This window comes from Lissotriton helveticus, chromosome 5_1, assembly GCF_964261635.1.
Source record: "Lissotriton helveticus chromosome 5_1, aLisHel1.1, whole genome shotgun sequence".
Lineage (NCBI taxonomy): Eukaryota > Metazoa > Chordata > Amphibia > Caudata > Salamandridae > Lissotriton > Lissotriton helveticus.
Window position 1 is genome coordinate 480,960,444 of NC_136065.1, and position 26,847 is coordinate 480,987,290.

Here is a 26,847-nt window from a genome sequence, read left to right on the forward strand (position 1 = left end):
TATTTAAATTTTGCTTGTGATTAGCAGCAGCAGTTTCTGTTCCTTGCTTTTAAGAAACATGATGGACGTGGACCTCAATACCCCAGTGCTCATAACACTAAATCAGAAACCACCCATGGGACAGCTCACCATGATTTAACAGTTCCTTTAGACATATACATTTGAGGTAATTATTGATTTCATCTTAGAATTTTGGAAACTATTAACTTTTCTCATGAAGGATACTGCAAAAACTGTTGCTCCTGGGAAGATACCATATAGAATTCTCAGGTTGATTAACAATGCTTCTATGGGTGTGGTCCTTGAAACCCTGCGGTAGACTCAGAAGGTTGAACACCTTTGATCCTGGTGGCGGCTTCCTCATTATGGCACAGGTCAGTCTAAAAAGGGCAATTATTTACCTGTATGAAAGCTTCTACACACATGCACAGCCTTCACAACACTTCATACTTGTGAGCAACAACACATGACTCGCCATGTCCGCAGAGCTGGACTGGGCGTAACGGGCATTGGGCATTTCCGCATCAGGATGGAAGTGTGGGGGCCGGTTCTGCAGAGGTGGGGGCTAGTTTTGTTACTGGAGCACGGTTTTACAGCACTGCTGCAATATCGGCCCGCAAAAGTAGCAAGCAAGCGTTTAAAGCCTCAAAGGGCCATCCTTTGCTTCCCCAGGGGCCGGTCCACGAAAATTGCCGGGGCTACTAACAGCTCCCAGTCAGGCCCTGCGTGTCTGCAGCATCCTCTGAACCTCATGCACTTCACCCAACATCTCCCATACAGGACATACTACATACAACATCCTTACGCACTATGAAAGTGTGCGCAGGAGCCCATTGAGCCTTATCAAAGGCATGAAAGAATATGTAAATTTAGCAATAACTGCTGCCAAACATTGGAAATAAAGACCGGATATTTGTAAGCTTTATTTGTTATCTTTTTTTCACTTGCCAGTCACGTCCTCTTCGCGCGTTTGTTACGTTTTCATCCTCTTTTTTTGCACGGACCTTTGTTCACTTTCACACTGTGGTTTCCCTGTGTTACCAGTGCACATTATTTGATGCTCTTTGTCGTTTCCGAGTCGGGACTGATGGTGGTTTGGTACTTTTTTCACCTTTTGAATGCTCAATGTGATATATTTTGCACCTTTTTCATTTCGTTCTCCAGTTATGGTTGTTTTCCTGATATGATTGCTTGAACCCAAAAGTTTCGCTGCAATTCCATAATTGTAAAGTTGTTTAATTATCATTTGTAGATTCCCCTGATGAAGGGCGCTTTTGATAGCCCGAAATGCATTGGAATTTGTTTCTGAATTAACGATACCATTGGCATGGATTTTGTGAAAATCGCAACAAACTATGAACTATTAAACAAGAATTGGATCATCAGTTGAAGATTCCAGAAGATTCATTTTCTATGACATTTTGTACATTTGATGTTTATGTTGTATCAGTTTTCGCTTAAAGTGTCACTTGAAATTAGATTACTTTCCCAAAAGATTGATGACACTCCGTCGAGTGTTTTGAGCAGTGCACTGGGTTCTACTGGGTAGACTCCCGGGTTTTTCTTAAACATTGGAAATAAAGCATGCTGTTTTGTGTGAATCATTCCTGTATTGTTGTTGTCCTGCACACTTTAGAATTAGCCAAAAGCTGGTGTGGAAAAAAAAACCTAAACACTCAATTAGAACTTCAAGTAGTAAGTAATATAATTTTTTTGTTTTTAGTTTTTTAAACCATAAAAGTTTTAAGATAAAATCTTCAAAATATCACAGGCTTTTTCTTAAAATAGGGCTTGATAAAATGTTTCACCTAATTTAATTCAATATCAAAAATAGTTCAACATCTGCTCGATTGCGGCGCATAAAATGAATGGTGCTGACTGAGGCGATTACCCTAAACAATTACAATAAATTCACCCATCCTGTACCCCGAACTGCTTTCCAGAAACTCTTTAAAATATAATGGGTCTACGCCAAGTGCAATAGACTCATATTACGGGTGTACAAATTGTCAAGAACTGTTTAAAGAGCAATAGATCTGTGCAATGCGCTCATATTACGGGTGCATAAAGTACATAGCACTATATGGATCTATCACATTAAACATTTACCATTAAGTCATTCATGCTGGGCGACTGACTATTTGCCAAAAGACAGTTTAAAGTACAAAAGATCGATGCAAGGTGCAAAGTCTCATCTGGAGGAACCCCGCCATTTGGGTGTTGGACAGTAAGGAGAAAATTACTTAAATCACAACCTCACGTGCTTTTGAAATTCTTAGAAAAATCATTCTTATTCAGAACTTTATGAGCGCCTTTCAGAAATGTAAAAATTCTAGCAGTTAACTGGACGTAGAACCCACTTAAGACATGTTTCTATAGCAATTTGCCATTGCCAAATTCCTTGTTATCGAAATACTGGGACTTGCCAAAATTGCCTTAAGTCCTTCCGTTTGCTACAGGTACAAACTACATGCAGCAGTGATTCAAGTTTCTAATCACCCAGTCCACAGTACTGCCTCTGTCCCTTTCCGTCGTCCGTATTTGTAGGATTTTAGAGGTATAATATCGCATCTTAGCCCGACTAGATCTTTTTAATTTCAGGGCTCATATGGCTAGATAAATGAGTGGCCCTCCTTTGGACTGGTAGAGGGCCACACACAATTTTGCATGGGCCTTTGCTGAAAGCTCCTGTCCTCATAGTCCGTGGATTTCAAACTTGCATTTTTTGTGAATAACTTAGCACATAGTTTTGGTGGAAGGTTCAGGTATATAATGTCTCGAGTACCCACGGCATTGTTTGAATTAAATGCATATTCTCTCAATGCATGCTTACCATCCTTCACACTTGACCATATTAGCTACCTCAATGAAACAGGCGATGAAACCTTGAGCTTAATATAATAATTTAAGAATTCTGTTATCCCCATGGTCACTTGCTGCTTAAGTTGAATTCTAGGCAAATTTGAAATGACTGGGTGGCATCCGACAACAGAAATAGTCTTCTGTAGCAGTGGCACTGGGCCATGTCCAGCTAAGAGCATGAACTGTCTTTAAAGATTTAAGAACCATATGACAGAGTTGGAATACATTTGGCATCAATAGCTTCGGCAAATTGCATTGCGGTCAGGACCTGTCATTTTTTTTTGCAACTTCGAAGAGCTGATGATCATTACAACAGATATTCCTTTCATTGCTTCAAGTTGCGTATGGGGAGAGTCACGCTGATCGAACGGGATGGCAAGATATTTCAAGCTGGGTACCTGTTGAATCTGTGCACCTGGCCAAAGAAAAATTTAGTTACTTGACAGTCTTCCTCCCAACACCATTATATTTGTTGATGGAGACCTTGTTTTTGTTGCAGTAAAGAGACATAGCGTTCAATCATCTGCAGACCAATAGCAGTGTGGTCGAATAAAATGTGTTGTCTAGACATTGAAGACACTGAAAATGAACAACTGCAAACTTAGGTGGAAACGGGCTCCCTCCTGTTGGGGCAGCGTTTAAATCCACCAGATAAAGATAAAATAGTAGGGGAGCCAACCAATGTGCATTTGCGTTTCAACCCTTGGTTTGTCCAGATCTTTTGCAACGTCACTCTGTTAGGGGTGACCTTGACTCTCAACCAGGTCTTAACACAGACTCATGATGGCACGCAACAATAGCACTCCAAGTGATGCAGTGATAAAATTCCGTTTGCACATGTTTCAGCACTATACAAACCTCTAGTTGAGGCCAAAAAAAGGCAAGGCAATAATCCTAGAAACATCTGAGCTTACATTTTTTTTTTTTAAATGAAGTACAATTAGCCATTTTAGCAATACTGTAATCAAGAATCTTAAATCAAGTGTAATGCAAATCAGCAAAACGTGCCTAATCAGGATGTATGTCATTACATCGCATACCAATACCATGCGCGCCATTACAACGCGGGTATTACTACGCGATGTCAATGACAACGACATGCCATTACATAGCAAACTTTTACCACGACTATGCTTTTACCACGCATGCCATTACAACACAAAGGCATGCATGGTAAAGCTATAGTCGTGGTAAAAGTTTGCAAGGTAAGTGACTCTACCCTAAACACTAATATAGTACCCCTACACAACCCTCCCTGACCCCCAGTGCAATCCCTACAATAACACTACACTACCCTGCACAATCCCCGACACTACACTAACACTACCCTAAACCCTAACACACTACAACACTACCCTAAAACACTACAACTCTACCCTAAAACACTACAACTCTACCCTAAAACACTACACAAGCACTACCCTAAACCACTACACCACCCTAACCCACTACACAAACACTAACTACCCTAAAACACTACACTACCCTAAACCCTACACAGACACTACAACACTACCTTAAACCCTAACACCACACAAAAACTACAACACCCTAAAACACTACCCTAAACCACTACACAAACACTACCCTAAACCCTAAAACACTACACAAAAATACTACATCAACATTACCCTAAACCCTAAAACACTACACAAACACTACAACACTAACCTAAAACCTAAGCCGCTGTCCTTCAACTTCAGAATCAGACATCTTTTCCAATTAAATTGTGGTGGTCATGGTCTTAGTTCATGTGTTTCATTTGAGGCTCTGTTATTTTGCAATACATGTAGAAAAACATGTTCTATGACAAAAGGGAATTACTAAAGAAAAGGGAAGTGAACACCCTCACACATATATCATCAACATTCTAATGCTAGGAGGGATCCAAGTTGTTCTGCATCAGATGTGAGCGGTTCTTTCTAATTTTATTGTACATTCTGATGATTCAAGTTTTGTATTTACAATTGGAAAACGCAAACGTCTTCGAGTGCTGTTTAGCTAATCATTTCAGACCTGGAAACCAGGTGATCTCTATGGATCACTGGAGTTCATGAATACAGTCTATTTTACCTCCAAAGAATGAGCTTCAGCTATATGGTTTTATAGCACTATTTTTGGTGCATGCCCTCGCCCCTCTCCAACCTCATACTGGTGCCATAAGAGGGGCAAGCAATCCCAGAAACGTTCTCAGCATACTCGAGCACCAATTTATTCAAAGAGCAAGATCCCTCCCAGATAGGAGATGTAACAAAGAAGTCTAGGCCTAATGACAATAAGAAAAATGACCACTAAGGGCTGATTCCAAGTTGTGCGGTATTTGCCACCCCAATACATACGATTACTTCGAAGTGAGGTATTTACTACCTGGTAAATTTCTCCTGCTCTAAAGTTATCAACTTGCAAAAGAGAAATTGCTTGCAGGGTCGGAATTTAATTCTGCACGTTTTACCTTATTCTGGGCCTTTTCTGATTATCAATTTCCGAAGGTTTGACCGCTTTGCCTTATTCTGGGCCTTTCCCGATGATCAATTTCCGAAGGTTTGACCTGCCAAAATGTACTATAGAAATCAGAGGGCATTTGATAAACACACAACTCAGAACGCAATCCATGCGCAAACTTCTGTTCACTCAGGGATCCGAATTTAACCCTCTGCTTGTAACGATGGCCTGAGCAGTCAAGGCATTGCCTCCATGTTGCTATTCCTCATCCCCATACATTCTGTTGAGGTATACCAAAACCGTATCACCTTCAAGACACATTCACAAAGGAATAAAATACCAAGACAGTTACCAAACCATAAGACACTGCACTACATTACATGGTTGACAGTCACTACATTATACCTGGATATCAATGCAACACACACAACATTTTCAAGTTCACCGCCTGTAGCACATGTAGAACAGAGGACGAGTCAATGCCCCTGTTCGCCCTCCATGGACTATACAAATTAGTACTGTACAAACAGGCCCACGCCCTCCAAAAACGACCCTGAACACCTATTCGTAAAGGGATACAACCCAGTAATATGCAAGGGCAATGTTGAATGGGCTCAAACAGGTGAGTTACCAATGGGAAAAGCACACTCTTGGCCTCCTTCTCCAGAGGAGATCAACAGGTTGTCATGTCCATCAACAGCTCCGATTTCATTAATCCAGGAAAAAAAGTGTCACACTTAGGTCACAAAAAGATTAAAATCATTCCTCCTGGACAGCTTGAGTTGGCACCCCAAAACAGCGATGAGAGAAACCAATGCTGCAGAAAACCTGCATCCAGGAAGACCACTGTTCCTTAAAATGTAAAGTCCCTACAGGTCTCCTGATTGCTTACTGCAACAGGTGCCACAAAGCCTCGCAAACTCTTCAAATATTTTGAGTTAAGTCATCAGACCAACAGATGGCCCTGAAGTCCAACAGTGTCACACAACCCCAAAGAGATGGGAATGGTTAAAACTTAGGCCTCAACATGAAGTGGTTCAAAATCAGGAGGAAAGAACATTCCTCCAAAGACGGTTTGAAAAATGCCCAATTGATGTAAACGTTTACACAGACCATACAAAAAGTCCCCCTAAAGAAGGTAGAGAACAATCAGGCATGGCTTCATCAAGGAAGAAATATTCAATCATGCAAGACCACACAGTACATCCCATAAGACTTCATTGTAGAATGCCGAGACCTGAAGATGACCCTTGTAAAGTGCTCAAGATAGGCTTCTCGATTTAACACCCACCTAAGCACTTCGAGGAAGGCTTTTGGCCCAGATTAGAGGAACGCGGATCTCACAAACTGGTACCAATCTATTAAATGTTGTGCACTTGGAAATGGGGAATAACGATCTAGATTTCAGCACCGATTCATAAAGGTTTCCCCCTCAGTAGGCCTACTTTCACATCCCCTTTTCCTGCTTTCAACATGTAAAACTCCCAGAAAATGTACAGGAAAAGCAGTTTCCTCACAGTGTTTGTAATACACTATCTGACCAGTAACTTCTATCATCAGTCCAACGCGGAATTGCAGCACATCTGTAAAAAAGGCCTAAAAGGACTCTGGTCACCAGCAGGCTCCTTCAAATCCCAAAGAAAATGAGATTTTAATGAAGTCACAGAATTGGTGCAATTAGCAATGCTTACAGAAGGCAACATAGCTCCTAGTCAGTATGATTGGGAGCTGCCATGTTATGATACATCAATTTTCCAACTGAGCCAACGTCGAGCACCAAAAACGCTCAGGGAGGACAAAAAAAGACACAATCCAATCCATCTGCCTGGGAATAAATCACCACCCATAGCGGGAAATGGGAAGTGGGTGGAAACTCCTAGCATGCTAATGAAAATCCCCCTTCTCTTCAATGAAACACAGTTGTACAGTTCTTCTGAGCCTGCTGTTATCCATTGTGCTGACACCTAGGCGTAGCAGCCTCTGACACATGCCCTGATATAAGATGCCAGCAGACAGCCCCCTCTGACGTGATTTTCCAGCCCCACTGCTTGTGTGGACAAGAACCTAAAGTCCTGAGAGCTCTGTACAAACCAGGAATTAACAAAGATGAGAGGGGACAAAAGTGGTGGTGAATCCAAGAAACTACGATTGATACTCGTGTGGTAGGTGAAATTTAAATTGCTTAAACATTAAAAAATGAATGCAACTGTTTCGCCCTGAGGGTAGACCAAGCTTTTCTTTCTGTTGAATCTGGGAGTAGTATGCCCTTTCTTGAAGGAGACAAAAAGCCAAACATTATCTTGTTCTGAGTGGCAACAACCAGGAGTTTTTCCATACCTTCAGAAGCTGCCAAGTTGATGGCACTAGAATACCTCCAAGTATTCTCCAGAAGATGCCATGACCAGTCATCCAAGCAAGCAGTGCTTAATTTGGGCCACTGGCTGCAGAGGGGGCCAAATGCACAATTTTTTGGGTACTGGCATTTATTTTTCTTCATCCAATATTTCCCGAGAGCGAAAAATCACAATGGAGAAAGAACAAGAAAGAGGGGGAAAGAGTCATACAGAGAGAAAGCAGAAACCTGCAAAAGAGAGATAAAGGGGCAGGTTAAAGAGGCATGAGGTTGATTCCAGACTATGCAGCCTTGATATTCGGTGTGCGGCTGGCAGCCGCGGGATTCTGGGCAAAGCTTTGGACACCATCACTTATTCTTCAACAAACTAAGCACTGCAGGCAAACATTTATAGAGAGCTATCAGAGGTGCCACTATGTTTGTGATCATACAGAGTTTATTAAAACAGCATCCTTGTCAAGTACTGTGCGTTCCCAGGAGCTGTAAAATAAAGTAGCTAGCCACTGTTGCCACGTAATAAATAAAACTACAAAGAACAGAATGAAAGCTGAGGCTCAATCTCTCATACAGTAGTAGTTCTGTAAATGTATTTTAAGGAGTTACTCACCATCATTATCTTTATTCAGAGGGCCCACCAGGGCAGCTCCTAGGGGGGGTTTTGTTTTTCCACAAATATGCCTGTTCACCTATTGGGCGGAATAGATAATCTCTGACCCATACTTAGGATGTGCGCAGGTGAAACCCAAAAACAGTACGGCATGCTTAAATCAAATCATACTTGCCACAAACGTGGTACTGCATTTTATCGGGATAGCCCGCCATGTTCCTCTTTCCCTTTTCAAATGTCCCAATCTGGTTAATTCCTGGAAGGGGATATCGCATCGAACACATACTTCTGATTTGAAACAGAGCAGGTGGTTTATTCGATGTGCCTCTGCTCACCATAACAACACAATGGCCTACCCTCTCCTTCAATCCAGAGAAGGCTCATTAAACCACCCTTCAGTCAGCGTCTATGAAACCTTCATCACCATCTAACCATCTTATGTGCAAGACATTTAACAAGGGTGGATTTATAGATGGGAAGACTCAGGTAAAATCCTCCAAGTTGGTCATGGCTTGTGCTAAACGTTATTGCTGTGGAAAGTCCCGTCCACTTATTTATATATAATTAAACAAAACACACAAGCTAAAATACAAAATATTTTTAGCATCAAAAAGCACATATTGCCACAGTAGTTCCTGGCACTAAAAATAACTACTTTGTGTATGGATGATCTCCTTACGAAATAGCAGATAGAAGACATTCACCCTAAAAGTGGGTAATGGCTGAAGTGGGCTGGCCCACTGCCCCAAGATGTATGCTGTGGAGGTCGTAAGAAAGGTGAATTACAATAACAGAGCAATAGATATAGAGGGCTGCTGAAAGCTCCTATAAAAAAAAGGACATTATACATATCATTTTAGTAAAATGAAAAAGTCTTGTCTGACTAGACCTAAAAAGTGGAGGATTTGGGGGTTGCCCCACCTCGTAGTACCCCATATTGAATGGGTTATGCGTTGTTATAACGTGAAAGGAGAAGCGCGCGGAGGCAATTACGTTTAGGGATTCTGCAAGACTTAAGACTGTAATACAAAGTAAAGTCCTTCATGCACCCTTACTGATACCTTTACTAAGGACGCACCTGATGAGTTATTTTCTCTGAAACTGACTGGAAGGAGACTCAACAACACGCCCTGCAGCGGACTGGCGAGCCTTGTTGGATGTTGCGAAAACACAGTTTTGATTTTGAAATGATTGTTTCGTCTCTATCCTCCACAGAACACTCTTCCTAGACTTCAAAAGTGCACCAGCGTCAGAAAGGCATTTGCATAACTCATCACATAACCTGGGAAGCTACAGTATGGTAGCAGGATATCGAAATACTAACAGATCACTCAGACCCAACAAGTACGACGGTGTGTAAACACGCGATTTCGCATGTCAGCTTTGCAGTGGGCTCTAGTATTTTTTTGTCCAATTTACAAACCAGGGTAAACAGGAACGAAAAAGTGTAGAAACGCTACTTTGTTCCTGTTTTTGCCAATCAAATTATCATGCGTGTTCTTACCGCCAGCTACAAGCCAATGTTAAATGGATGACAAATCGAAAGTTGAACACTTGTGCAAAAAACGTAGGTGCTAATTCTAATGGCTGCAAACACCATATGAAAAACTTTTACCCATACCTCGTTTGGTCTTAACAACTCGAAAATTGAACAACTCAAATGATTTCGTTTATCGTACAGTCAATTGTTCTCAGTTAAATTCACTCATGCATCTTAAGGCATTTCAATGTAAAGTTCAAGTTGGTCCAGCATTTTAATGTCAGTACATTCTCACGAGGCCATCGATAGCACAAGAGCCTCGGGGGGAGGGGCCCGGGGTCTCAAATATACATTCAGCACATGCTACTTCGCCCAAGGCCAATGTACTTCGCCCATTCTATATACAGCGCTCACAAACCAACAGAAAAAAAAAATGAGACCGGCATCCAATGAAGTTCACTTGTTCAACTTCCTCCTGAAACACGGAAACTTACATTTTTGGGGATTCTTGCTACAGGGCAGCTTCCTTGCCGAGGCTCCTCGATGAAGGGGAGATGGTACCTTCCGTGAGACCCACCGGTGGGGGCGGGCAGGGAGCAGACTCTGCTCCGACGAGGCGAGCGTGTTTGTGCTCTAGGTGTGCCAGAGGTGAGGCTCTGGGCCCGGCCACTCCGCCCACTCGATCACTTCACGTCCACAGTCCTACTTCCCGCCGTTTGTACGCGTTCCCTCCCTCTGTGACTCCCCATAGTCGGGCTGCGGTCAGAGCTCCAGCAGCGGCCTCAGCTCACACCGCCCGGTGACTCTGGTGCCTCACCTGCGCCGGGAGCACTGGTCCAGCCCCGACGCCAATACCCGGAAACCGAGGCACGCCCAGCCTTCCCTAGGTCTGTCAGCCGGGCCGAGGGTTTCGGAAGTGAAACCGGTGGTGTGCGCACACCGAAGGGCGTTCCTCGTATTATCGTATCAACACCACACCTGGCACGCGCTGCCGTGAGAGCCTCAGGACGAAGGGCAGGCAAGGACTGCCTGACCAGAAGCAATACCTCGAAACACTTCACATTTCACCCTCAGACTCTGGCGTTCTTACGTTTTTTCGGATATTCGTGCGAGAAGTAATTTTTTTTATGGCAGACCCCGTTTGTAGTGCACGTACAGACGTGAAGTATATTTCAGTTAAGCTCACCTTTCCAAGGTGGTGTGTCATGATGATGATGTGCCAAAAATATGTCACTTTACATACATTGCGGTAGCTACAATTTTAACATTAATAATATATTAATACTATATTCAGGAAGGAGATATCGATTATCAGAGGGAAGAGTAATCCTTTAACCTAGGTTTCATGGTGTAAATAGGCCGTGCTCATTGACTACTTACAGAGTTACCTGCCACGAGCAGGCCCAGTTCCAGGATTTGGGATCTTGGAGGGCCATGAAGAAGCACGGGTGGGGCCGTAAAGATAAATGGGCGTGTCCAGACTCCCAGGTGGCTGAGAGCCGGGTCTAGGCACGCTGGATGGTCTTGCAGAGGTGTTCGCTGCATAATGTATCAACTACAGGCTTCTGTCTACTGGTGTAGACTGTATATTTATAGAGATTTGAACCTTTGGCCTTCATTTTTGTTCTGCTCTCCCCACCAGGAGCACCGTGCAGGTAAGAGCGGTTGGGTGGGGAGGAAGTCGACAGATAACGAGGCAAAATTAAATTTAAAAAAGAAAAACACTTCCCTTGCTCTCACTGAATAGCCAACACCACTGCCCCTGCGCTCACCACAATGTGTTTTTTTTTTTAAATTACATTTTCCCTTGTCGGGGATGCGGCGAGCGCAAGGTAGGTGGTTTCCTTTTTTTTTAAATGGATTTTCCCCTGTTATTGTCTACCACCCCCACTCCACCCGACCCCACCGCTCTTATCTGCACAGGCCTCTCCTGCTCTCCACCTCACCAACCTTTCTCTCTGTTTCACCTTCCTGTATCCCGACTTCACCCTCTTCACCTTGCTATCCTGCTCACCTCCCCCTCTACTTCCTTTCACCTCACTCTCTTCACATCCACCTATTCTCTCTACACCCTATTCACCTGTTTCCGGTCTGTGGCCTTTTATTTCACTACTTCACCCTCCTATTTTACTCACCTCAGCCTTCTCTCTTTCTGCCTTATCCTAGTTTGTCTCTGTCCTGACCAAGCCATCTTCTCACTGTGCGTCAGCTTACTTTTGCTCCACTTCACCCTTCTGTTTCCACCACATTCTTCTCTCTCTCACCTCACTCATCTCTCTCTTCCTCACCCTTCTCTCTCTCTTCCCCTATTCTCTCTCTTCCTTCCCCTATTCTCTGTCCCTCCCCTCTTCTCACCCTCCTCTCACCCTTGCCCCTCCTCTGTCTTTCTGACTCACCCTCCTACAAACCCTCTCACCATCCTCCATTGCTCACTGTCCTCCCTTTTGCCTCAGCCGCCTTCTAATTCCCTTCCGTCCCTCTGCTCCAACTTCCCCTCTCTTCGTCTCAGCCTTGTCTCTCTTATCGGTTTACGACCCAAGCAGTCATAGCAGCTCTATAGTCGGGGCCACTGGAATTATGCAACATAAAAGAATCAAATTATGCAGCAAGGTTGACCACATTTTTTTTTTATTTCAACGTGTTTTCTTAATGTTTTATACAAGAACGCATTAGCAATTCTGTTACAGGGTTAGCATAGGGTGTAACAATCGCTGTGTATACATCAGTGTCCTGAGAGATTATGATTCTTAGCTTACCACTAAGGTTGACCACATTTTTGCAGTGTAATGCGAGGTAGTATTACTTTATTCTTTTGTCATTTTTTTACATGTTAACACTGTCTGGAAAAAGGTTTTACCCTCTGTGTACCAATTTAAAACACAACTACTGCCGTAAGCAGATGAAAGGTGACATGTAAACCTTTGCGAAGGACCTCTGACTGAGCATCAACATGTATCCGCTTTTTAGTTACCTTTGATCCACGTATGATGGATTTTTGTTATAATCTCCAAATTATGATGCAGATGATGGATGATGTGGCAGATGTGACTAATCCATATTACGCGTAAAACGATGTAACTGCAGAATTGCATAATTACAGCGGACCTCACTATAATCCATTTCTGTCTTTTCAATGGACAAAATGAGAGAATTGGTTGGATGAGAACAAATGCACTATCATCGGTGGTTGTATGATGGTACAACGCATGCCTGAACAACACATGCCTGTACTACGCGGTCTCTACCCCAACAGCGTCTTTAGCATGCATGCCTTTACCACACATTATTGTGGCAAAGACATGACAGGTGAAGGGGCATCGGGCTACAGATCATATGCCTGCCCTGTAAACTGTTCATTTCCCCCCTGCCCTGCCCCCTAAAAATTAAACCCACACCTCAAAAACTACACTGACACCAGCCCCCCTCCCTGAGACCTAAACTATCCCCTAAATTGCTAAAGTACCCCGACCCTGCCCTGTAAACTGTCCCTTCTCCCCCTACCCTGTGCTTTAAAAGTTAAGCCCAAGCCCCAAGAAGTACCCCGACCCCAGACTCCCTGCCCTGAGCCCTAAAAACTATCCCCTACATCCCTAAACAACCCAGACCCTGCTCCCTGCCCTATAAACTGTTCTTTTTCTGCCTGCCTTGAGCCCTAAAAATTAACCCCACATCCCAAAAACGACCAAAATCCCAGCCCCCCTGGCTTGAGCTTACCTCCGTGAAGCCCCCCACCAGCCCTGAGGCCTAAAACTGTCCCCTGCCCTGAGCAATAAAAACTTTCCCCTACATCCCTAAATTACCCCAACCCTCCTCCCTGCCCTGTAATGTATCCCTACTCCCACTACACTTAGCCATAAAACTGTCCCCCAATCTAAAAACTACCTGACCCACTCCTGAGTCCTAAAACCTACCCCATCCCAAAAACTACCCCTCCAACCCCCAAGACCGAACTCCAGCCCCACTTATCTCACCGTGTCCTTAGCCCAAACAATTGTCCCCCACCCTAAAAACTACAGCACAGCGGGGCTGAGCGTTCTGAAAAACGGGCGTGGAGATGACGAGCTCAGCACGTCATGAACACAGCGCCACCGTGCAGCCTGACGAGCCGAGCTCGTCACAAGCACCGTGGCGCTGCGCGCGCCCCCCCTCCCCTCAGCGCCGCAGGGGAATTAGCCCAGCGGCGAAGGTGTTAACCACGCATATGCGTTGTTAAGGCACATGCGTGGTTAAGGCAATCGTGGTACAGCTTGCGGGGGAACAGCATGCGTGGCTCAGCCTATGTTGTTTAGGCCATTTCCCATCACTGGTTCCCCAAAATGTAGTGTTTGTTCTTTAAGTTCCTTCTACTTATTTTAGCGAGTTCCACTTTCTACGAGCACCTCAGGAAATAGGGAATAGTCAGGAGAGCTGAAGCACATTGCCTGTCCTGCAGTGGAATTGTTACTAGTGCTTTCCTGTGCCTAATATGCACTCACACTGCTCCTGTCCATTCTCTATCTGTGGTATGTTAGTATAACTTGGCAAGTATTTTCATTTAAGGAGAGTCAAATCTTTGCCATTGTCAGTGCTATTTTTTCTTAATATAGTGCCATAAGCAGGGCCACGGGAATTAAGTAGTTCCCCAGCTTCAGGGTATATGCCGCATGATTACGTATTTGCCACATATGTCACATATTCCATCATTTGCTGAATAATTTGCAAACTTTAACAACAAAATTGTTCATAGCTCAAACAGATCAAAAGTCCAAAAAGCGCAGTGACACGTTTTGCTGCCCAGTGGAAGGCCCTTTACAAAAGCTGACTAATCACCTTTCAGTTGCCTATTGCTGTATTTTGGTGCTAGACTGGTAACCTTTGCCAAGACAGTGTTAAATATAAAAATGTAAAAATTATTAACTTAATTCTATCACAAAATGTGCCGCATTGCGCAGCATAATTTACTTTTAATACCACATAATTTAGTCAATCCTGCAGCATAATTTGATTTTCCCCAGCCGCATAGTTCCTGTTGCCCTGGCCATAGTTAGAAATAGTGCCACAGCAGACAGAAAATAAAACATGTCATTATTAATATATAAATTCCTCTTTGAATGCACATTTTCTCTTACCTTTCTTGAAATGGCAAAGTCCTTCCCACTGTTTATTCCATAAAACGTTTTCCTTTTCTCAATTACTGTGTCACTGGAGCTTAGGGTCGTAGCATATGGGGTTGTCTCACGTACTCCTTCTATTTACACGTGTTGTAATAGTAATCACCTCCTGTCACCCATACCCCTGTCTTCAGGCACTTGGTTGTATGATATTACAACGAACTCCGTTGTAACGCATGCCTTTACCACGCATGCGTTACAACGGAACACTATTTTCACGCTTTTCCTTCTCCACGTTTTTTCCGTGGTGACGTCATACGTAAAAAAAAAAAAACGGCCGTTTACTTCCCCTGCGCCGCCGATTTCCTGCACATCTTCTTTAAAGGTTAGTGTTTTTTTTTGGGGGGGGCTAGCCCCCCCAACCCCCCCTTTTTTTATTTGTACCCTTTACCACACATGCCTTTACTACGTACTTCGTAGTAAAAGTATGCGTGGTAAAGGCTGTCGTTGTAACCACGCATGCGTTGTAATGCATGCGTGGTTATGGTTTTAGTTGAAACGGCCTCGTTGTAGTGGCCGTTTCCCACCCTGAGTTATGTGTTTCATTAACTAAAAAAACTAAAAATCATTTTCTACTCATGAATGGGCCTTGGGTGGGCCACGGAGCCATTTTGGGATGGCCTGGCCACGAGGCTTCAGCCTCCCAATAGACTTGTTTAATAAGCCGTAGCCCCCCTTTATTTTGGCCACGGGTAGGCTTTTGGAGAACCACATGCCTGCGAGAGCCTTATGCCCTACTGCGCAGTAATAAAACATGATGCGCCTTTGTGTAACGCAGTCGTAGGATGAAAATAACAGTTCATCTGTTTGCACACAGTTGTGACCTTTGGTCCTACAGCAAGCCCTCACTGATCCCAGATGACACATATGGATTACCTCATGACAGGTCATGCCCTGCCATCTCTATTGGCAAAGCATACATGGATTCAATTCACCAAATGCAGGGGGTAGTGCCGTAGTGGAAGTAATATTCTAAACTTTTTTTTAAATGTGCAATTTTGGGTGACAAATTGTTTGTGCAAATTAGTGATTTTAATGATGTATATGGTCGTAACTGCTGAACTAATTATATTGTACTTAAAACTACTTGAAAATTTTAATTAGAAGTCTGATTATTAATGTAGTATAGTTATGCCACATATTCGGGCAAGACACCATTTATCATAAATGCCTTCCTTTTCTGGTGGTCTGTTCAGCTTGCTCCTGCTTATTTTCCCTTCCCAGTTAGTGATCCGCTGCAAGTGTTCCCTCTTTACAGTTTAGGTGGAGTTCAGAGTACTATGACGTAAAAGGACAAATGTATTAGAAAGAATGCATTGTGAATGAAACCTTCAATCGTGTACCTGATTTATCATTCTGAAGGATTTCCACTGGAAGTTCCAAGGCAGGCGAACAGAACAACATAATTCTTTGAGCTAATGTTTGAGAAATGTTTCATATTATTGGTTCGCTGCTAGAATATCGATGCTAAAAACATTGATGTAAAAATATTTTCAATTTATATAGAGCACAAAAATATCGACTCCCTATATTTAAAGAGGTAAGTACAAAAATATTGAATCAAAAATATTGATTAAAAACGATAAATAAAATAAAATAATATAGATTAAATAATACTTTAACAGAATATATTAAATTTAATATACAGTTTAACTCAATATAAAAAAGAAACTTAATTAAAAAATATAAACACGAAAAAATAATAATTTAAACATATGCATATATTTACTTTAAAATAATTTATTAACTATTATCTTTATATCATTTTAAACTTTTAAATCATATAAAAATAAAATATAGACATATATCAATAAGTTAAATTAAAAACATTTATATTTAATTAAAACATTAAACTATTAAAACAAAATTAAAATGTACATTTTGCAATACAATAAATACAACAGTAAGGAAAATGTTGGATAGCGAAATAATCACATTTATTATTCCAACTCCAGTGAGTGCAACAGTAGGGAGAATGTTGGATAGCAGAGGGGTAAAAATTACTATTCCCACTCCAGTGAGCGTAAAAGTAGCAAAAATGTTGGATAGGGGAAGAATTAAATTTACTATTCCAACTCCAGTAAGTGCAACAGTAGGGAAAATGTGGGATAGCGGAGGGGTCAAAATTACTGTTCCCACACCAGCGAGTGCAACAGTAGGGAAAGTGTTGGATAGCCGAGGGGCAAAAATTACTATTCCCACTCCAGTGAGTGTAAAAGTATGGTATATGTTGGATAGCGAAAGAATGAAATTTACTATTCCAACTCCAGTGAGTGCAACAGTAGGGAAAGTGTTGGATAGCCGAGGGGCAAAAATTATTATTCCCACTCCAAAGAGTGCAAAAGTTGGGAAAGTGTTGGATAGCGGAGGGGTAAACATTACTATTTCCACTCCAGTGAGTGCAACAGTAGGGAAAGTGCAGAGGAGGATTAATTTAGTAAAAATGTCAATCCTGCCTAAGCTCACATTTCTTTTTAATACCATCCCGCTGTTTTTTGACAAACATCAGATAGAAAAATGTCTACGAGAGGTAAATTCCTTTATCTGGAAGTACAGAGCTACCAGGTTGGCATGGAAGAAGCTTAGTCGGAAGAGGGACAAGGGAGGATTGGCGCTGCCCGACTTGCAATATTATGCCTGGGCATTTCAGCTCTCACATTCAAGAATGCTGTTGAAAATACCCACTAGTACAGGGGGAGGAGAGATGTTTCGGGCTATGTTAAGGGGGGCAGGGTTACCGGAGGAAGGTTTTATGTTTAAGTTCGGAGACCACATTTAAAAAAAAAAAGTTAAACTGAAAGTTCTCCACTCGATGGTAAAAAATTGGACCATAATAAGAAACTAAGTGGGGCTCAACTACTTCTCAAATTTAGCGCCACTATAGACTCCCCAGGTACACCCGTATGCTTCCAGGATAGTTTGATTAAACCAGTGAGAGATTCTGGGATCATAGCGTGGGGAGAGCTGTTGAATGATGGTTCTTTTCTCTCCTGGGAAGATCTATGTGAGAGAGTAGGGTCAGGCCTTTCCAGATTTAAGTATATCCAGATGAAAAGCTAGGTTCAAGTCCAGGCTAGTCATAATACATCATTTGGGAAGGTTAATAAACTGGAGGAACAGCTAGTGGCGAGACCGGTGGGTAAAAGGGAGGTCTCAGTGTAGTATTGGGCAATAGATGAGGAAGTGTATGGCGTTTATAAACTTGCAGATGAGCTATGGGGAGAGCAGATGGATACACAGTGTGATCTCGTATGGCTGAACTCATTTAAAACCCTTCATAGAATAGTTAAACCTGCTTGGTTGAAGCGGAATCACGTGTTTACGGTCCATAGAGCGTATTTTTCCCCTCTTAAGTTACTGAAATTTTTGAAAGGGAAAGTATGCAACAAATGTGGTATGCCTGAAGCATCAGGCGTTCATATGTTTAAGGATTGTCCTTCCATCCGGCCCTTTTGGGAAAATGTGAAGAACACTCTTGAATCCATCCTGAAAGTATCATTAGACATTAATCTACACCTAATTATCTTCGGCCTCAATGATAACATCACTGGACCTACTAGATCTTTACTATTCTATGCAATCCTAATAGCTAGGAGACAAAGCTGCAAGTATTGGGTGGATCCAGTTGCACCAACCCACTCAGAATGGCTGACCTCACTATATGAAGTATCCAAGATGGACATGGCTAGATCCTGTAGTAAGAAAAAAATCGCGTTTTAGGACTTACTGATTCAGTGGAGATAGAGAGACCAGGTTTTTTTTTTCCCGGGTGCTATGATTATGCCTCTTCTTGGTTACTCCTTGGGATATTGTATCCTCCCTCCATCGATATGGTCCATCAGGTCTGTAAAGACCGAGTTGGAGTAAAAAACCTAACCTCACCCCTTGACATTCTTCCTGCCTACTAAACGTACCCTTGCTTGAGTCAACATAAAAATGCCAAAGACTCCTGAGCTCAATCAGTAAGGCTACGAATGGCGGTTGGTTTTCTCTCAAGAGGGTTAAAGGCGAATGAGGACAGAAAAAAAACCAGTAAGGAAAGTGCTGGATAGCAGAGGGGTAATAATTACTATTCCCACTCCAATGAGTGCAACAGTAGGGAAAGTGCTGGTTAGCGGAGAGGGAAAATTATTATACCCACTCCAGTGAGTGCAACAGTAGGGAAAGTGCTGGATAGCGGAGAGGTAAATATTGTTATTCCCACTCCAATGAGTGCAACAGTAAGGAAAGTGAAGGATAGCGCAGGGGTAAAAATTACTATTACTACTCCAATGAGTGCAACAGTAGGGAAAATGATGGATAGCGGAGGGTTAAAAATTACTATTCCCAACCCAGTGAGTGCAACAGTAGGGAAAGTGTTGGAATTACTACTACTAACTACTACTAACATTACTAATAGTAACAACTACTAACATTTTAACACATATAATAAAAATACAAAAATGTTTATACAAAAAAAACCATCACACACTAAAATATATACTAAAATACATAACATTAATAAAAAAATCATTATTTTTAACAACTATATTTTTGCAAACGATATCAAACACTTCTATATTTTTTAAATCAATATTACTTATCTAAAATCGATATTCTTGACCATGAGAATTTGTCTGTGAATATTCCTAACCCACGATATTTGTGCGATATTTTTTACTTGATATTTTTTCTCTGCACCATATTATTTTGTACATATCTGGAGTGTAGGTACAGAGGAAGCTAGCATGGGATTTCTCTTACCTAAAGAAATGGGTTAGTGTTATGATGATTTAATTAATGTGAGAACTATGATCATATCATCCTGAATTCACAGTTTTTGCTAATTGCTATGCATAGATTGTGTATAAAACCCTCATCATTTAGGGGTCCAGTGATTTTTTCATTTTCCTCTCAAGACTCTGTCTGATTATTTGGAGACTTTCTTTTCCTCTCTTAGGATGCTTCAGTACATTTTATTATGAGTTTGACTCTTAGATTCTGGATAGATTCAATTGCTTAACTAGGGATTTTATTATGACTTTGTGATTCAGTACTGGAGCCTTCATGGCAATCAATGCATTATTTTCTGTGTTGTTTATTATTGATTCTGTATTAAATCTTTTGTGAACTTAAATGTGATCTAGAACTCAGTTCTAGAATAGTCTTAATTCTATTTTGAATTTACTCTGCTAAATATTGGGATTTTAGAGAGGGTAGTATTTTGCCGATAGATCAAGAAGAGAATGTGGAGCTCAACTGTGCAAGATACACTTTAGGATGCTCAAGATATTGGGGTTCAAAAGATTATTAGGGCTCGGCTCCCACAATATCACCCCATTTGACCCAAATGACAACACATCAAGTGATGTCATGTGACCTTTGACTCGCTGTCACCCTTTCTTCAGCTCTTTTCATTTTTCATCTCTCACTTGCCTTTCTCACCTGTTGCTGTCTGTTTCTCATGCCTCCTGTCTCCTCTTCTAGCTCAACTGTCTTTCTCACCCATCTCCTTATATCTGAATGTGTCTTCCCCTCTATCAGGAGGGCAGTAAACATAAAGGGTTTAAAAGGACATCAACAGTTATATATTTACTAATACCTTTGCACTCCTTTCCTCATGACTAATCTTTACCATCCTTTACAAAAGAAAAGCACCGGAAACTCACATGATACAACCAAACGTAAATACTGATAGCTACTAAAGGAGCCGTAGTTATAAGGCGTAAGTGGTGGGTCTAAGTAAAAGTGATTTTCATGTTTACAAAGGGTTCTTGGTGAAAAATGCAAAATGTGGCTCTACGAAAATGAAACACATTTGAAAATACTGTAGGGCTAGGCCTCACGCAATGACTTTAGGAAATGTGGCACTTTTTATTGCAGTTATATTTGGAAAAAATAAAATAAATCGAAAGCTGTCCAGGTAACGAGATGTGGGGCTACTTGGCGGGGGTTAATGGCTTCAGTCACCGTCCTCCCCAATTATAAGGAGTCACGAGTTACAGGGCCAGAAATTGGGGAAATCATGCTGGACATGGAATAACCAAGTCCAAGGTCACGTTGCATGATTCGAGGCCTTGTGCCTGCACATTTCACAGAACATGTTTGTTTTTAATGTTTGCATTTGTGCACCCAGTATAGCTGGAACCTGGTAAGCAACATCCCTTCCGACATGAAATGGGCCCCTTAGTCTTCATGAGAGCAGGAGCAAAATAAAACAAAGAACAACAACAAAGAAGTCCACTGATAGGCTCAATTTTTCTAGTATTACTGAATCTGATTGGCTGCGAAATTAACAAAAAGAAGCAGTGCAGCAGAAAAAAACAATGAAGGCCAATGCGTGGGCAAAAGAGCACCGATTAACAAGCCTTTCTTAATGCCCTTGAACAAAACTTGTCTGGGATGCTTGTATTGACTGGTTTGGAATGGTGACTAAACTACATTAGGTTGTTAGTTACATCTATGAGGAATGGAGACAGTTCCTTTTGAAATTCATTGATATCACGGCATGTTGTTCAGTACATGTTGTTTATGATTCAAACAACCTCATCAATGATCTCGGCTCTGAAGGTGAAGATGTTCAGCCTAGCTGTGAATAAATATTGCATGCTCTTCCTGCCTCGGTTTGTCATTTATCAGCTATTGAGCGCATGATAGTTTGTCTGGATTTTAAAATCTGTGAGAAAACCTGTTCCGTTGGGCATCATTCGGCTATAGTACAATTCCCTGCCACTTGGATGTGGTTGGGCACAAACCTTTGGTGCCATGTTTACAAATCTATAGCTGTAGCAGTCTCACCTGACATTCTTACCTGTTCTTACACTTTTTTTACCTTTTCCTCCTGTCTTCCACCTCTCTTATAACACCTTGTCTGTCTATTTCACACCTGCTTTAATATCTGGTCCATACCTCACACCTTTGCTCCTCCCTGCCTTCCCCTCAGCAGTTTTTTTCCCAACATGTATCTGTCTTCTTATGACCACTTTACCTTTCTGTCTCTCTCTATAAACAATATAACTTCTCTGTCACTTTATCACCACACTCTCAAATGTGTCTCTTCTTTCATCTGTACTTTCTCACCTGTTTACCTCCACACCCTCTCAGCTGTCTTTCTAACCTGTGCTTTATTGCACCTCTCTCTCTCACATCTATTGCGCCTCTATTTCTGCCTCTCTTCAGAATCTCTTTCGTATCTACCTCTATCTAAATCACATCTCTCATACTGTCATCCCATGTCAGCAGTTTCCCCCTCTCTCCGATTCTTGGCTGTCTCTTTGTCACCTGTCTATGTGTATATCACCCATCACTGTCCCATGCCTCATTCTCTTTCGCACGTCTATATTTCTCTTACAACTGTCGCATTTCTCTTATGTTTTTAATCCCTCTCTCTCATACACCTTCTCTACCCTACACCTATCTTTCAGTCTCTCGCCTCTCTCTCTTTAGTGTCCTCTTAATGCTCTGCCGTCCCTATTTTCCCTCATTTCCCTCACAGTTTTTCCCCCTTCTCCCCCTCTGCTGTACTTCTGATTTCTAGCTCCCTTCATGTGCTCAGAGGCTGCAGGAGTCACAGAGACTCTTTTTTACTACGGTTGGTTACACTTTCACAAATAAATAATTGTTTTGCAAGTTTGTAGCTTTCCTTACAACCAGCTACTGGTAATACCTTTCATGGCTTCACTTTCACATGATGTAGCTGAAAGGCACAGAAAGTAAACAAGGCTCATTACAGCTTTGTATGGCTCCTGTTTCTGACACTGCTCTTACACCCCTGAGGCCAGGAGTCGCAAGGAAGCAAGTTGAGGGTCACGTCTGCACCCATAAATGATGGCCATGACAAAATCTTCTACAGGAAATTCTATCTGTCAAGGGATTGGAGCACCAGGGAGGGTCGATCTCCTGACCACTTCCTCCAACAACATCAACGTTTTATCATCTAGGCCAGAGGCAAGTCAATCAAGGTTGTGTTTCTGTTTAAGATCTGTGGGCCAAGACAGTTAGAACTCTCTGGGAGGTGGCTACCCACAGCAAAATGACTGTTCTACAAAACCTCTGTTCAATATTTTTTAAATATCATGGTAAGGCAATAGACAAAACAAAAAAATTTCCACATTACATTAATATAATATTGTACCTATACAATGAGAATTGCAGTGTAATAGAAACTAACATTGAAAAAATAAAAAAGGGGAATAAATAAATACTATATTTACAAGTATATCATAATCGAGCTACTTACTAAAATCCAACAGACTTTACTTATTATATAATATAGAACATATTAATAATACTTATTTATAAATTAAGGGGCATATGTATCATCCGTTTTTTTAGTCGCAAACGTTGTGATTCGCAAAAAAGCAGCGTTTGGAACAAAAAATTAGGAAAATACGATGTATGACTGAAATCACATCGCAAAATTAAGGAATCGTAAAATTTGCAATTCCATAATTTTGCGTCAGCATTTAAGGAATCGCATATTGCGGTTCCTTAATTGCTATGTATGAAGCACCCAAGTTGTGCGATTTCTCATTAAGAAATCGCAAATTACCACCGATTTCTTTCACAAATGCACTTTTTGCCATTTGTGAAGGTGCCATGTGGCGCACATACATGCCATGCCCTTAGGGCATGTATGTGCGCCATATGCGCACACATGTAAATTTCAGGGGTGCTTTAGGGTGTCCTTATGACACCCTTGCACGCTTGAAATTATTCTCAATTTGCGATTCTCAAAGTGCGAATCAAAAATTGAGAATAACTTCCCATTAATTCCTATGGGCCTCCTGGGGAAAATATTGCTTAAACTGGAATTTGCAATTTGCTAATCACAATTAAGGAATATTAAGAAATCGCTAACAAATTACGATTTTTACATACATTCCTTTTTGCAATTCTCAAATAGCGATTTCTAAAAAATCGCTATTTGAAAATCGCAAATGAGGGTGTTGATACATATGGCCCATAGTGTTATATAATTATCAATCGGTTTCCAAAATGATTGATCAGCAGGTTTGTGGTGAACAAAACTCAACAAAATCATAACGGCCCATTTTCTGGCAAAAATGATCCGTGCCCACCATGTATGGATTGATAATTAATGAAGTGTTTTTCCAATTGACAGTAATTGATTTTAGAGCATTAGATAGTAAGAAATTAAAGAGCGTATTATTTGAATCTGACAGTTTTGTTGAAAGTAAAATCGATTTACAAATCAACATATTGAGTGAAAGTTTATCAGATACATTATAATTTTTTATAATAACATCTCAAAGCTCATTCCAAAATGCCCAGACATTATTACATTCAGAAAGCATATGTTTTAATGAACCTGGTTTGGAATTACATTGCCAACAATTAGGAAAATGTAGTAGTTTTGCATCAAACATTTTTAACGGGGTTCATAAACGATGAAATAATATAAAGGAATTAGTTTGGTATAAAGAGACAGGTAACGATTCACAGACACTACTCATCCCTATTTTCCCCTATACGTCTTGAGAAATAGATATATCGAGTTCATTATTCCCAAAAGAAGAGATAAAATGAATGTTATTCCTTTCAAAATAATTCAGTTTTGGGTAATACATTGACACAGCATGAGATGAAGTAGCTATTGTTTGAATGTAAATCTCTGAATCAGGAAAATATTTGAGAAATTAATCAAGGATGGAAGTACATAAACGTTTGTATTTAAAAATATCCAGAGGGGGCAGGATACATTTTTGTTGCAGTTCTTCAAATGTAAAAATGTGTTGTTATGATATATATCTTTTAGGTAAAATAATTCCTGCATTTTTCCAAGATTACCAACATTTTGTATTTCAATTAAGTTTTAACAAGGGATTATACCATAAAGTCATATTTAAGGTTTGGGGAACAGGGTGTTTGAAAGGGAGAGGCTAAATCCTGCAATATTAATTTAGTAGATTTTAATATTGCAGATCTTCTTATTAAGTATTTGAAGGAGACAAAGATGGTTTGTTGTAAAATAAACGCTTTATGATAATTAAAAAAATCTGGTAAACCAAAACCGCAATTACATTTTGCTATTTTAATTTCTTTATAGCTTATTCCGGGTGCTCTGTTATTCCAAATAAGTTTAGATATATGTTTATCTAAAAGAAATATAAAACCTAAGAGGAAGTTGAGTAGGTATCCTAGATAAGACACCAAATATTTTTTGAGGAGTAACCATTTTAATAGAGTCAACATTTCCACAAGAGGATAAGTATAAAGTAGACAATTTAAGAATTTTGTATTTGATATGATTAAGAATATAAGAATATATTCACAGTTCAATGTAATTGATTGTTTAATTGTATGAGAGAACAGGATTTAGTTTTTCCTTTTCCAATATTATTTAATTATTGGGGAGTGTACCAATGGTACAATGCGCATTTAAAGGAAAAAAAATCTGTCTTATTAGTGTTTAGAGAGTGACCTGAAAGCTGAGATTCTGTTTGAATTAGCGATAATACAGGAGGAATAGAAGAATCTGGATTACTAATATATCATTATGCACCATCAGCATAACCTGTCATTTTAAAGCTACATCATAAAAAGTTACACATTTTATTTCCATGCAGTTTCTGATGGCAATGACTAAAGGTTCAATAGCAAAGATAAAAAGTAAAGTTGACAAGGGATAACCTTGACGAGTGCCTCTAAAAAGGAAACATTTTTTAGAGAGTTGACCATTAATGAAAAGTCTAGCAGATGGACCAGAATAGAGTGTTGTAATCATACGAATGAAGGATTTGCTTAAATTAAATGCAGGTAAAATTCAAAATAAACATTGCCGATGTACTTTGTCAAACGCTTTTTCAGCAAAGATGACACAGCTTCAATTACATGAAATATTAATCTAGTGTTATTTACAGCATGTCATTGTTTCATGAAACCAGTTTGATCGATATGAACGATAGTAAAAAGCACAGAAGCTAATTTGGTTGGGATCTTAATTGGGTTGTGGAAGAACTATAATCAAAGCTTCAGTAACGGATCCTGAAGTTGATCCTGATCTACTAAAGTGAGTGAATAACTTAAGTAAATGAAGAAGCAGGTAAGGAGAAAATTCTTTATAAAATTCAGCAGGTATACCATCTGGTCCAGGTGATTTACCCAGTTTAAGTGATTTAATAGATAAATTAGTTTCTTCTAAAGAAATTGGTACATCCAATTTTTCGCTCACTGATTGGGTAATTTTAGGTAAAAAACAGGATTTAAAAAAAATTAGCAATATTGAATTTATCTGTAGCTGGGGTATTTCATGTACATGAATTGCATTAATCTGGACATTATCTTTTTAATACGGAGATAATTTGACAAAAGATGTCCAGATCTATTAGATTTGAAGTAAAATGTGACCTTATTATTTTGAAATTTGTATGCCAGCTCTTCTGCTTAACAGAGAGTTTAAATCATATCTAAATTTCTGTAATTGTATTTTGTCTTTATTATTATAAGATGTAATAAAAAGTGTTCATGTTTTGCTATTTGTTTATCTAATTCTTTAAGTTTAGCTTCAAAAGCTTTGTTATCATGTGCAAACATTGATATTGTTACCCCTTTGACATATGATTAAATGCATCCCAATGATTTACAAATAAAGTAGATCCTTCTGGATTGAAAGAAAAATGATCATGTAAGGCTGACAAAAGTTTCAATTTATTATTGTCATCAAGAACAATATTCATGTTCATACACCAGTGAGAGTGGGATTGTTTTTTGGAATTAAGTTGTAAAACACCTGAAATAAGCGCATGGTCAGAAATATCTATATTGTGAATTGTAGGATCAGAAAATAAGTGGATTAAAGGACCGCAAATTAACAAATAATCATTTTGAGAGTAAGAATTATGAGGGTTAGAACAAAATGTAAACTGTTTCTCTTTTAGGTAATGTAGATGCCAAATATCTAACAATTATGTCAATTTAAAAAAAGATTTTTAAGTGAAAAAAGCTTTAGGAG

General features: G+C 40.4%; 1 protein-coding gene and 1 pseudogene across 3 annotated transcripts in view; one reads left to right on the forward strand and one right to left on the reverse strand.

Annotated features, from left to right (window-relative positions):
- The window catches only part of TMEM51 (transmembrane protein 51), a 188,676-nt gene extending 177,986 nt beyond the window's left edge, over positions 1–10,690 (reverse strand). Inside the window, exon 1 of one of the 3 annotated variants that reach the window (XM_078642791.1) lies at positions 10,239–10,690. The gene's annotated coding sequence lies outside the window, so the exon portion shown is untranslated. The remainder of the gene's footprint in view (positions 1–10,238) is intronic. The other 2 variants (XM_078642792.1, XM_078642793.1) reach the window with 2 other exon arrangements.
- Positions 1–26,847, forward strand: part of LOC144752497 (uncharacterized) — a 56,177-nt pseudogene that overhangs the window by 591 nt on the left and 28,739 nt on the right.